This window comes from Trichoplusia ni, chromosome 19 (genome assembly GCF_003590095.1).
Source record: "Trichoplusia ni isolate ovarian cell line Hi5 chromosome 19, tn1, whole genome shotgun sequence".
Classification (NCBI taxonomy): domain Eukaryota; kingdom Metazoa; phylum Arthropoda; class Insecta; order Lepidoptera; family Noctuidae; genus Trichoplusia; species Trichoplusia ni.
In genome coordinates this window covers 4,250,057-4,265,370 of record NC_039496.1, presented here as the reverse complement: position 1 = coordinate 4,265,370, position 15,314 = coordinate 4,250,057, and positions in this window count along the sequence as shown.

Here is a 15,314-nt window from a genome sequence, read left to right as displayed (position 1 = left end):
TTTACCCAGGAATATAAACCTGCACCTCATAGTTTACCTCACCAGTGACCGATGAGGTATCATTTAGAATTTGCGACAAAGGTTCACACATTGAATACCCCAGCGGCTAGGGACAGAGCCGTCGAAAATAACAGGGATAAAAGTATAAGGTAAACGTTACTTTTGGTTTTATAAAGACAAGACCATTTTTGATCTTCTAATACTTTAAACATGAAATGCTTTTGACGATACAGCTTCAACAGAATTTGATAAAGTATATTTGTTTTTTACTTATTAGAATTTACAAATGCTCAAATGACAATATGACCAAAATTCTAAAGTTAAAATTATTTACGGGAATGAAGGAAAACTTTGCAAAATATAATTACCTGACAGCAACAAAAACAGTCGACGAATATTCAACTCATAAACATTTATGCGACCTTAGCACGTCAAAGCCATTATGTCTTGACGTATCCCATATAACGCAAAAAGACCTCAAACGAAGTCTCAAATGTGGCTCAAAGAAAATTAAACATTGTCCCTACAGTCGTGTGGAGCGCATAATTAACAAGCATACAACCGTTTAGCTTCGTAAAACAATGACTCCTACATAATCACCGAGGAACTTTTGATTAAAGAGGTAAAACACTCGAAAATTGTGGACGAAAAACAACCCAGGTACAAAAGGGGAACACAGACTCTTTGGGAAAAACACAAATGATTTATTTCACGAAGTGTTTCAGTATTTGCAGAGGTACGTTGGGACCGGAAAGATTTTCCCTCGCTATTTAATATGCATATTTTTTTGGTTATATGAATAATTATAATCAATCCTGTAGGACTGGGTATGCCGATTAAGGCCATCAATTATACGGATTACTGTAAGCGTTTAATCGCGAGCGGACAGCGCAAAGAATAGGATTAAAATAGGTTTTAATTTGTATGATTATGTTACATAAAAAGTGTCGCACCTGGGCCGGTTACGTTTTATTTTGTTTTGCGTCATAACATTTTATTTCTGTGTTGGTTTGTTATGCTTAACTTATGACCCAAAATATGATGTCGAGAAAGGACCAGGCTGCGTTATATAAGACACCTTAACTAATCTAATAAAATGTTTTTTTTTCTAGTGTAATAATTATAAATATACGACAAACTGATAGAATGAAACACACCTCTGTTACCACGTATTCCTTTTTACATTTTTTAGTCCAGCAGAACAGTAACTGTTCTAGGGAAACATGCAGACAAAAATATTGCATAATTTATAAATAAACCATGTCTGTCAGTATCTATACGAAGTAGGAGGCGGTTCGTTCGGTCGGGCTTTCAATAATTGAAAAGAGCTTACGCTTTACCTCTTTGTAACATAAAACTTAAGTCCATTGCGACTGTATTTAAACAAAAAATTTACCTTTGTATTTTGAGTATTTTTTCCTCCGAAACATGGAATGTTAACGAAGTAAAGTATGAAAAGTTCTCAAAGGAAGATACAAATCTTTTTTACATAACACAACGTTATTCATTATAAAGGAAATAACTGGAAAGAAACTCGAAGAAATCGGAGTTTTACGGCAAAGTACGCGGGAAGTATTTTCGTATGTTTGGTAAGATTAGCTACTTATACGGCAAATAAAAAAGTATTAGGCAGACAGGGACAAAAGTGTATATCTCAACTGGGGTCTTGCATAAGGATCAGGTTTTGTTGAAAACTGAGGACTCAGACCTGAAAACGCATTGACTACATAATGAGGTTTAAAGGTGTCACAAACTAAATATTTAAATATCCCTATTTTAAATTAAAAATTGTTCCCTACCTTTAGCAATAACATTCCCTTCAACTAGATACCTCTGACACAGCAAAGCAAAACAAAATACAGTGTTCAAATAGTCTCACAGAGCCCTAAGCCACCCGAAACAAGAACTATTGACGTAAACGGATCTCAAGGTAACATTAGAATCGCGACGGATGCGGATGTGTAAACACTTCAGTCTCAGGCACTAAGTAGCTGGCGTACAAACTTCAAATTAGAGATGCTACCGAATTCAGTTTCGGATCTAGGTTTATGTATAAATCCGAACTATTAGATTTTTCGTTTCAGGTATGATTGCGGATCAGATGGTGTTGAAATAATTCGATTGTTGAAAAAATACTGATTATGTACAATTTTGTACTACATTAAAACATCAAAGAATTAAAATGGTCAGATGGATGGATGGAATTAAAATCGGCTTCTCTGGACATAATATCACTTATAATATTCGTGTGTTGATATTAACACTACTCTTTTACATCAAATTTTAAAATCTTACAAACAAATTTGATGTTTCGGATATTTTTCGGATATTCAATAGTTTCGGATACGACAGCTACACACATCACTATTTGAGATAAAACGCCCTGTAGCCTGTTTTTGCGTAAGGAGGGTAAGATAAAACATTTGTGCATAAGTAAACTGTAGTTTACCGCTTTGACGATCAAGGAGATTCGTTAGAGTCCTACCGTCCCACCGTAATGGGACACACGGCGGGGGCAAAAACCTTTTGTAGTTTTTTGTGTTATGTTTTATTGGTATTGTGTGTGATTTTTTATATGGTTTTGACTGATTTGGCAGTTATGTTTTGAGTCGTGTTTTTTTTTCAAGTTATAGATTATACTAAGTATTTCGCTTTGTTTTAAATGTGTATTGAAACAGAAACACGAAAATTTCTTGAAGCTTATCTTCGAAATTATTTCTTGTCAATTGCATAAAACTCAAAAGAATATACCCATCTTTACAAGTGTCACGTCACAGAAACAAGTTTACTATGTCAACAATATATCTCAGAACTACTTAGTTATTCATTTCCTCAATCATAAAAACAACATACTTAATAAAAAAAAGTAAAAGAGAAAATATCCATCCTCCGAGAATCGCACCTCTGCTTTAGGTAATACAAAGATCATTAGACGAGTTCGGCTATAAATACAAGCTTGCGCGTATCCGCAAAGTAAACCGCTTAAGACTAACGTGAAATTAACCCGAAACTGCTGTTGCAACACGGATACCTTCGAGAAACTTCGACTCCCTAAGAAATAAATATCCCATTTGTGAATAATAAGTTCGTTCGAAAGTAATTTGCTGCCTCGCTTACGTGATACGAAATTTAATTTTCATAATGCTGTCAAGGAACATTATTTATACTAATATCACATAGCTATAATATTAAGTAGCTGCTGAAGAATTATTTTGTTTGCTTGTTTGAACCCGTTCATCACAGAAAACACTGGTCCAATTTCAAAAATCTCTCAATTTTAGATAACCCATTGAACAAAAGTCTAAAAAAAATAATCCTTGTCTAATAAACATATTTGAAAATGTTATATCAAAATGTTATGTTCATTCAATTGTTTGTTCTCCGATCCAGCACGTTGTAATTATATGTTGTGTACGTCATATTTTTATATGCATATAACGTTAAACATTATACAAATGTAAACATAATTAGGTTAAAAACATACAAAAATTTTGCCTTTACTATATTTTTTTCTACTCGGCTCATATTAAATTTACGAGAAAAATCATGATGTTGGCTCGGAGTCGGCATGATTGTAGCAACATATTAAATCGCGGGCCAAATTAAAATGTAAAACTCTACCGAGTCACGCCCTTGTGTGAAGTGAATAAGATAAATGAACGCGAGCCCACTGAAACGTTCGTTTCACGTATCACACAAATAAATTAACCACACGAACCTCGGGTTTCATTTAAAATGAAATCGATTAAATGTTTGTTCTATTAAAGCGGTTGGATAGGAATGGAAACTAATTAGTGTTCGATACTGCGATTTTTACATAAATATTATGACGATTTTCTATTATACCCATTTTGTGCTACGAAACGAATTCCATTAAGTCTATACTAAAACTCTAGAAAACCTGTTTGGTTTTAATTCCGCTCGCATTAATACTGTATACTTAAAAATGCTATTTTATTTTATTTGTCGCCTTCAAAAACAAGGCCCTAAATAAAACGCGTAAAGCATGTGATTTTTATCAACATAAAGCGAGACAAACGCGACAAATTGCAGCACTCACAATCTCTTTAGTCGCACTCAACGGGATCGTACCTTAACTTGCGTGGGTTCGCGACAAATTTGGTGTTGCTGCGAAAAACACAGTGATTTGCTAGAATTTCCATACTAACTCATGACCCTTGGGCCGCTACCTGGCCTGCGGTGAACGCCTCCGTCGTTGCCGTAAAACATCTCTATAAATCTAATTTCATCGTTTGTAGTAATTTTGGTTAAATTTCGAATGCGCATGATGAAAAGAGGACAGTATATTATAAACTCAACGGAGACTTAGTAATTTAATGGCTGGTAGACCAACATAATGGCTACCGGAGTAAACTTTGATAAAAGATCCCTCTCGAGTTTCGAATTCAATTGGATACTGCGAATTTTGCCCATATTGTCGGTGGAAATTATTCTGTAAACAATTTTGAATTATGGCCGCCGCGTAATAAGCTTGTTACAGGTTCGTTTCATTTTTACCATTTTAATTTGATTAATTTGGAATACTTTCCTGCCGTTTTAAAAGCACACAAATTTATGCTTTTGATAACTAGTGAATATTTTTATTTCATAAAATAGTATTCTCAAAATACTGGCGGAAAACTTCTGCGATAACTTGTTTTAGAATAATTAGTGTAACTAAGTTTCTCAGACAGTTACGCCTATTAATAGAGATTATGTTCCGTTGTTAATAACTAAAGTACGATATCACTTACTAAATGAAAACAAGAGAAAATATTCATAGTAAATTCTTGGAAAGTAAAACTGATTTTATCTTTTTCTCTAGATAAGCAACTGATAATCAAGCTTATAATGCTGTACGTAGGAAAAATCGTCAAAATTCCTTTTTTTGTCCAAATATCATTTTTAACGTCCATGTCGCTAATAAGTAACTACCCAGCAAGTATGGTGTATGAAGGATTGCAACGCATTGCCATACACCGACATAAAAACGCGGATGACGTAGCACGGAGTTTAAGGTCTTGTCAATAAAAGCTGACACTATCCATTCCAAAAAAAATATTAATAAAAAACCAGTCACATAAAATCGACAGTATCTAAGCACTGTATTATACAGCCACAGTGACATAACGAAAGTTATCGTACTAAAGTGACAGCCAAGAAAATCCTGAGAGGTTCGTTTATCACATGCATCTGTGACGTCACAAAAACTTCCCTACATTGTGGTGACTAAATGATATTGCAATTTTTCCCACATTCACGTCACATAGCTTTTTACTTTCATTCTTCTTCCCACTGTTCCCTTGGTTCGTGAGAGTTATTATGTAAGTGATAGTGTCTGAATATTTTGACAAATCGACTCCATTAGATGGTTGTGACCGCTAACGTTTTTATCCTTAAGCTTTGATGGAAAAGAAATAGCATCTTAATGTTTGTGGGATATTTCGTCTGTGTTTTAATTAAAATCCTTTGAACTTTCAAACATACAGCTTCTTTCGTCCTGCCTTAGCCTGAATAACTTGGGGTTTGTTCATCATAATTTACTAAGACACAAGCGTATAAATGGAAATTAAGTGATGTGTGACTTTGGATTCTTAACGTTCTTACTACTCAATTCAAAGATCAATTGTTATATTCAAAACGACACGATTGTACCTTTCTACGTTTTACACTTTTGTGTCATATTGAAATACCTTTAATCCTTATATTAATAACTGGAAGACCTTGACGTACTTATAAAACATTTTCATAGGACCCCAATTTTGTTGAATTACGTAATTGAATGTATTTTAATTAATTTTAAAATAATCTAATTGTATTTTACCGGAGTGATGGGTAAATATAATTATCAAAACCGCTTATGTGTTTATTGCAGATGCAATTGTAAAATTAATTAATACTTGCATCATTTTAGTAAATTGGTGCATGGTCAGTTTTGGAGTTATAACTGACAATTCGCTACGAGTTTCAATCTCTGTGTATCGTATCTAGGGTTTTTGAATTTTTGAAATGTTCTTTTCTCCAGTCTATTGAGTACATGAGTCTTAATATACGTACATCTTAAGTTTAAATAATGTGTCAATGATTTTGTTTATTAAATCATTGATATTTACATATCCTACTTAAAGTAGGCAAATTTGGCCGGTTTTAATTACAAGTCCTATTCATGTTGCACATAATAATTATTTACAGACACTGTTTGTAATGCTGTGCTTGAAATATTTGTTTGCCCGACTAGTTTCGGACCCAACCGGATTCGTGAATCATGAGCCGACATGGCTAATCGGGCAGCATAACAAAAACGAGTGAGTGAACCGCTCCATCATTTAATAGTCCATATGGTGCCTACAATAATTTCTACACACATTAATAAATAATAGATCATCTCTACTCAAGTACGCAATGAAAACGGTTAAGTAGTAACCAGCTCTAAGTAACGTGGCTGCACACCGATTAGCTCTCCATGTTTAACTGATGCTTCGATAATGTTAACACTTAAAACATAATCGTTATTCAAATATTCATACACTCATTACGTCATTACAGCTAAAAGCATATTCTGATACAGCTTGTTAAAGAGAAATACTCGTATAGACGATACTTAAGTACGAATTTCAACTTTACTGTTTTGATATAGAGTCGCTTTTCATCTGAAACTTCTTATGACCTTTTCGAAATATAATAATAGTAAAGTTCTTAGCTTCTTGCAATCATATCTCTTCCAATATTTATGTTATGAGATCAGGTCTTGTTTTTTACACAGTGACACAGGTCCAACATTCAGAGGCCTTGTTGGAAAACTTAATCTTCAATGTAATGACCTATGGTCATATTCTCTAGTCAAATCTCGCGGCAAAGCTTGAAAGTCAATCACTGCGCTACGTAACATTACATCCTTGTAATGCATTGATTTCTTGAATTGAATGATGTACTTTTAGCTCAGGCAGTTGAGCGTTTCGATTGGATACACAGAGCTTAAGAGTTTCGCTAGTTTTCCTTGGTTTCATGTATGGCTGGCTGCACGAATCAGTCAGTACTTAACTAACTGAGATATAATATAAATAAATAAATCATGTTTTAGTTAATAACCAATTTATTGAATAAACTAATATTCATATTCGTTAGATCAAGCGGTAAATATTTGTATATCTTTTGTTTTTTTTTTCCTGTTGTATCATTAACTATGATTTATTGTATTAATCTCAAACGTACTGCTTAGGTAATATGTTTCACATTGCCTTAAACAAGATACGATCAACTTTATATCTTTCAGTGGTTGTTGTACAATGAAAATGGTTTCAGCCTACAGTTCTGAGAAGGATGACGTGAGTGAATGATGCCCGACAACCATATCCGACAGCTTTGTATGCACTTTGACGCACAAAGAACTTTTGTAAGCGTTCGTTGACCGGAGTTTGTCACGGATAATCCTACATAAAAATATTATCATGACGTAAATAAAATTACGGCCAATTTTAAAAACTTTTATTCAATATGCACGATCAAATTTAATTTGTTCTGAAAATGTTTTGTTTGCCTATTTTGCTGTAGGTAGATTATTATATTGTGTGTGTACAATGCTAAACAAATTATTGTACCCGTACAAAATAAATTCAATTTGATTTATTGACAAGGTTTTAAAAGCATAATATCTCTACGAAATTATATTATCGCCCTACAAAATCACTCTGAATAATCATCAATAAAGATGTACATTATTTTTAACTAACTAATTAAGCTTAACGCTGATAAAATTGTTTTGACACTACACGTTATTTCCATCTTCTAAATTTAAAAAAGCTTCCTCAGTTTCCTACCAAAATCATAAATAATTAACTTTGTTATACTTTTCCAAGATCAGAGACCAAGCCTTCAAGAAAAATGATAGCGGCTTTAATGAAAAAAAAACATGAAGATTCACGTTCCCAAACATTATTAATTCTCTTAAGTATTTTCACTGTTTCTGTGTAGACAAGAAATCTTTTAATTAAAATTTCTATCGCACTTATTCATGCCTGAAAACAATGCTCTGTGATTTTATTGTAATAAAATCATCGTTTGTCTACCCCTTAAAATTAAAAGTGTTTTCTAAACTAAACTACTAACTTAACTAAGTACTCTTTCTTCTTAATTTATTGTTTGAAAATATCGAGTGCCTACTTTTACGTAAAATTTTAAGAAATAAAACTTTATTTTCACATTTTAGAATACATTTATGAACACTGCGACAGCCAGCAAACTGTAAAATATGTAGAACTAATTCACAAGTATAAAACCATTAACAGCGGTAAATTCTAGCAACATCGCTTTGAATTTTGCGTTAAAACAGAAATATAATAATAATATATTTATTTAAACTGTATTATGTTGTGAAAGCATTAAATATGCATTAATTTATTAAGTCTGGTCTTAGTGTTGACCACGGGGAGATATTGTTAATATCTTTCTAGTAGAAAAGCTTGTTTTAAATGTAATTTTCAACGAACTATATAATTCTTTAGAAAGAAGTGTAAGAATAAATTATGAAACGTAGTTATATTAAAGAAATTTCTTCGCTTTGTATGGAATGGTTAAGGAAAATACGTACAATGTAGGTCACCCGATTCGAGATTTCTGTTAATCTATTAAATAAAAGTTTTCAGGTGAATGAAATGAATTGGATTTTTGTTGATTTATCGACACAAAATATTAAGTCGTTGAGTGCGTGCGTAGAATATTAATAGTAAAAAAGTGTTTTATCGGAAAGTGATTTGCTGATATCCGATCCCGTTTTTTGCTGCTTCTACTATAATCCAATATATATATCTCCAATATAAATTCTGGAAGTAAGAAAAAACTGTGTTTTAGATTCCTAAAATAATATTCCTCATTATAGTCTGCGCCCATGGTCTTGAAGGAGGTAAAGAAATGGAACTGGTAAATAGTTCCATTTTAAAATTCACTAAATAAAAATTACCCCACATAGATCTTATAAATCTCACAAAAGAACTGATCCAAATTCTCGCAATTTAAGCGAGTACATGCAAACGATTTTCTCAGCTATGAAAACGACGTTTTAAATCAGTCAGTCTGTGAATTTCCACTGTCGGGAACAGAAACGTCTCTTTTAGTTTAAGGCAAACTTTAGAACCCAGTTGCAGAGTGGTTTATAAAAACTATTAAGTACTCAGTTTAAAAGGAATGCCTTTTCTAATAAAGTAAGAGGTAAATCTCCCAGGCTGGTGTTTGTACGTCGGGATTGCTTATGTACGTTCTAGTCTAGACATTTGTAAATTGCCATGTTTTAATTCAACTAGTTTTTCATTACATTTAATTGCTGGGTAGTGAATACGGGAACGACAATCAGATTCAGGTATCTTTAAAGATTTGTAGTGACCCATTTTGACATAGTTATGCAATAAGGGGACAATTAGGTGAGGTTTTGAATCATGTGTGTAGAAAAAGAGAGAAATGTACCTGCGGAAACAAGTTACTTTTTTTAAACCGCTAATTAAATTAAGTTTGATGTAGTAAATGTGGAAACTAATTTGCGTTTTAGTATTCGGAAGTTACTCTACAATCATAATTTATGAAATGTAGAGTCTTATTTTTTTAGAACTTTAACAACGAGCAATTTAACATCGGTCAATTCCGAGCTGAACAGGCGAAAGTACATATCGAATATTTTTTATTATCTATCTAGTCATCATCAATATGCTGTTGTTGAAGCGTGCTACTGCGAGTCACGTTCATGACGAATATCATAAAAAAAAAATGTCATCATTCCTATTAGGTATGTAAATCCACCGTTGCATTCTTAAATAATGAATCATTCTCACGATAGTTACAGTATGTAATTGGTCCATAGTAACCGTAGTACCACAATTCAGCTCGTGTAACAAAAATTATGTTAAGCTTTGTTACACCTGTCCGTTCTGTTTTTTGGGTAAACTTGTTTTGTTCGTAACTGGGATCTATTGTCCATATTGGGATTATTACAAAGTAGGTGGTTTAACCTCTTTGTTGTCTTTCATATTTGTTTTGTTAGTATCAAAGTAGGTTCAAATATATTGAACGGTTTAGTCATTGGATGATATTGAATACTTGAATACAATAGTTACGTAAAATTCTTGTTGTTGAAAAATACGAAATCGACTCTATGTTTTTAATGATATTATGTTTTGATGATACTATCCACTCAAAAAGATTACACATGTCTGAAAAATTGCTTCAATTCCTCTTAAGTACCATCTAAAAAAATACTTGGGAGATTTCAAGCAAAAAATATTATTGTTCATTTCGAATAAAATGTACAATTTTGTACTCCGTAACAATAATTTAATAATATGATAAAATACACAGTTAATGAGACCAAAAACAGAAACATTTTTGTTCATAGAATTTTTTCCACAATTATCTTCAAGCGTATTTTCCTCAACCATCACTGTACACCTCAACACGCAAGTTTCGCATCCTCATTAGCAGTGGTTCCCTTTCCGAGGCTTTCTTTCTTTCAGTATTGCACAAAGCAATCTCCGCGGTACTTCGTACACAAACTATTGTAATTTTGTTGGATAGTTTTTTCTTTTACCTTTTGTGGTAGAATCTTTGAGTAATCATTTTGGCTCGTAGTGAACCCTTATCTGAAGTGTCATTATTGTTATGTTATAACACAAAAGAGTTACAAGAAATAAGTGATTGCTTTTACTATTTTCGTCTTTATAAAAAAATAAAATTATGTGGATAGTACCTTACTAGTAAGTTGTATAGCATATAAGATGAAACCTATTTTCTTTGTTACTTATTTTATTATTTCACTTCGTTGTGTTCTTAAAAGTCAGTCTTCTCTCATATCAGAAATGTTGAACATACTACAATTTGTGTTGGAATAATTAATTTTAGAATCATGTGACCTTTGATTTTCTTCTCTATTGGTTGTTTTTTTTGTAATTATGTAAATAAATGAATAAAAATAAACGTGTTTCTACGTTTTCTTTATAACCACAATCCTGCTTGCACGTGTCTCAACAGTTTTAAGAAGCAATAACAAAGACAATAATTAATAATGATCAACAGCTGACTACCAATTTTCGTCACTTTGATCCCAATCCCAAAACGTAATTAGTTTTCGCGGTTATTTTATGTCCATTTTGGTTGTAATAGACGCGTTGACAGCCCATCACGCAGTGGCCTCAGTATAAATAATTTACAATTGCGAATCGCCAGTGACCCTCCTCAAGCGATCCCGGGACGATCTAAATAGAACAATTAACGAGCCCTTTGTTTCAGATTCGTATTATTATTGACGGGGAATACTGGATGTGATGTGCCCTGTGACAGTGTGCGGCTGAAGGATTGAAACAGAAGTACAAGTTTTATTTTTTTAAGGTGTCGAGATCTAGTTATAAAGATCTTTTTTTAAAGTCTTTATGGATGGATGGTATTCGCAATGATAGACAAGAATTTAACAAAATTATAGTTTTTGGAACTATAAAAAACAATTTGATCAAACAATATGACTTCGTCTTGTTATAATCATGGAAAATATCATTCTATTCCCATTCATAATAAACACAACCAAATAAAGGCGATTATAAAGGTGTGCCTGTAGATTTGTTATCTTTTACGGGTACTTAAATTCTGAGAGCCTAAACACCATGAATCAAATTTTAGGACTTTCTGTTAGAAGATTTTGGGATATGTCACCTCCGAGCGGTTGAAAACAGGGGTGAACGATTGTAAGGGTATCAATTTTTGTAGAGTTGACTCGCAAGTATGTAAATCACACTAAGTATTATACTTCGTTCTGATTGCATTAATATTATAAATCGCACTGATCACATTAATATTATTAAGGCGACAGTTGTCTGTGTATTTGATATTCTGTTTGACAGTATATCTGATAAAAAACGGGACAGCAAGGGAGCTAAAATAAAACGAAGTCACAGTTCCAGTTCACAATAAATGTTATTATTTATTATATTATCACATAACATAGCAGGGAAAACCGTTCCAAGCTCCCGATATTTAAACCAGTATTAGATTATTGTAAATTACCTAGCGTCGGTACTCAGAAAAGTTTTCCTCGCCAGTCGAGTTAGTTCTAGTAGCTCCATGAAGAGTACTTCCATTCTAATACCTGATATCAACTTTATCTGCTTGACGATGTTTACTCAATAGTATGCTTCTGAACTTGTTCTAATTCATGCAGCATTGTGTTTTGAGAAAAAAAAAACATTTATTATAATAACATATAAAATAATATTTGCTTGGAAAAGAAATAATAAATGAGAAAGTGGCAAATTTTGAAATAAGAGAATTCTATTATGAAACTATTATGAAACAATTATGAGTTTTGATCAATTACTATTTTGGCTTCTTGGGTAACGTGAAGAGGTCAAATAGTTCATCGAAAATACTCCAATAAATAATTCCAAGAGAATCTCATTCAGAGAAATACAACAAGGATCTTGTTTCAAACGAGACTTACCGAAAAATTATACTTCAAAACCAAAAAATTATAGGTGTCAGTGATCCAGATTTCATCCACCAGATAATACTGGACTACTCAATCCCTCGTTTGTATTGTACAGTAATCCTCAATTCTAAGCCCAGTGTCCATCAGGGCTGTCATTCAGGCCGCTACCCAAATCCAATGAATTACATATAACCTCTCTTCTAAACCGGCAAAAACATCCAAAAGTTAATCTACTGGAACGTTACTGTAGGCCATTTTAGAGAATACTTATTGCTCGGTTAATGCCTTCAATATAAAAACTCTAGGTACGTATAACATTAGACATTGTTTATAACAATTTCACTTAGTACACTGCGCTCTACATTTAAGTTGAGTATTTTCTCTAACATTATAGAAGTAATAATCTCTGTATTTTACTTTTAAAAATTAGAATCTAATCAGATCAACCGCTTTAAATTTCAAAAATGCTCAAATATCAAAATAGAGCACAAAATACTCTCTTCAAATCACGTATCTATTTTATTAACCTTTCGACTCAATAAAAAGTACCCATCTACCCAATTCCCGCTCGTATCTCAAAGGTCAAACTATTATAAGACGCGTGATTAACAGCAAAGAAATTGGAAACCCATCTTGTTCTGACATTGAACACGAGTAAAGGGTAAAGTCAGGAGTCTCTACAAATTCATATCAACTATACAACCTTTATGTACAGTTATTAATTTAGGTCGGGAGATAGAGTCAACTCTTCATACATTTAAATCAATAGAAAAATAGTTTTAGAGTCAAAAACTTTCATACTTACGAATATCAAAAAGGGGATGATAGTAGGATATTTGACAACCACAATGTCAGCTACAGTAATTTATGACTTAAGATTCAAAGGTAAAATTGTAAAGCCTTCCAAAATATAATTTTGGTCCATGAAAAATTGGGGCTTGTTTCATTTAAAGTCAAAAGATTAATTCTTTTCGTGACTTCTGAAAAATTTATATAACAAAAGTTGTTTGCTTTACAGAGCTTTCATTTAAATTTTCTGAGATTTAGAAAATTTGCTTTCAATGGTAATTTGGGCTAGGTGGTGTCTAGTAGACAGATTCAGGTTTATAAATTGGGCACTTTATTTGAATCATATTACATTATATTAATTTTACTCTTTGGTTATAAATATTCTGCTGCGTTTAAGCCTTAGAAATTACTTATGTAGAGATACATGAATGTGTCAAGTATAATTACTTTTTTTTTTAATATATCTATAATAAAGGAATAGCTTCAGAAGCCAAGGGATTGTAGAACGTAAACACAGTTGTACTCTGATTTAGCACACTTTATTTGACAAACACTTCCTATCGCCGTCAATCAACAACTGCCCTCTCCAAAATACCCGCGCCAATTTAAACTTACAAAATCAGTTGACTGTCTTATTTATCAATCATATCGAACAATTTCAAGTTTGACAATACTATTAATTAAACAATTAAATAACAAACTTATAAGTAGATGTAATTTACGTATCCTTCAACCTTAAAATTATAATATTAGGTATTTAATAAAGTTTTTATTACGTACATTCGTTTTATCTCTAGTCAAAACAATGTCCAATTACATGATATTCGATCAGGTAAGTATTAATTATTCTTAACTATGTTAGTAATCTTATTATTTAACACTATTAGGCTTACAGCTCGGCCTTCCTGCAACAAGCGAGTCCCTTCGCGCTATAATGTGTGTATAATGCATGAACTGTAACTTAACTTTATAGACACTAATGTTATACAATACTGTTTTTAAGCTAATCATTTTTTTATTATTTTATTTACAATTTGAGTGACTACAGAATATACAATAATAAATCAAATAGTACCTACCTATGGACATAACAGTGTTCGTTAATGTGATTAGTAGGTATAATTTTAGTATAAGAGTGAGAATCATTTGATCACATTAATGTAAGTGTTGTTGATTACTCTATGTCTGCCGTCTGATCACTGTCAGAATTATTTTCGTCATCACTACTTTCTAGATCTCTATTGAAGTGCAGCCATGGTTGCATTTTGTCTACTGCTACAATGGCTTCGTAGCGGCGGTTATTCTTTCGAGATAACGGCGTGTCTTCGATTACGTACCTATCATTAGGAAGAGCTTTCAGAACCCGGTACGGTCCTTGGAACTTAACGACAAGTTTTTGCGATTGTCCATCATGAGGGAGTTGCCGCTCTACGCGCACTAGGTCTCCTTGAGAGTATTGTTTTGCCGGTTTTCTACGACTATTAAACTTTTCTTGATCTTTATTTTGTTTCTCTATTATTTTCTCCCTAGCTTCGTCTCTCATATCTACCAAATCTTTTCCAGACATTACGTTAATGGTATCGTCTAAAACTTCACCTAAAATCCCTTCACTACGACACTTAATATTAAGTCCGAAAAGTAATTCGGAGGGTGTTTTGTTAGTAGTTTTATGAGTAGTAGTATTCAATCCTAGTTGAACATCCGACACGTATTCGTCCCAAGACTTTTCGTCCTTTCCGTGAGATGAGGTAGATAGCGCATCTAAGATGGTTCTGTTAAAGCGTTCTACTTGACCGTTTGCCCTAGGGGTCGCAACTGCGTTCACTACGTGCTTAATGCCATATGAAGTTATAAAGTCTTTAAAAGCTCCACTGGTAAAGCTAGAGCCCTTATCTGTAATTAGGCGTACCGGGGTCCCAAAGTAACTAATATACTCTTTCAGAACCCTAATTGTGGTTGTGGATTTGGTATCTTTTACTGGTTTTATAACAACGTATTTTGTGAACCCATCCACCATGACAAGTAAATAGCAATTTCCTTTCTTACTTTTTATAAACGGTCCTAAATG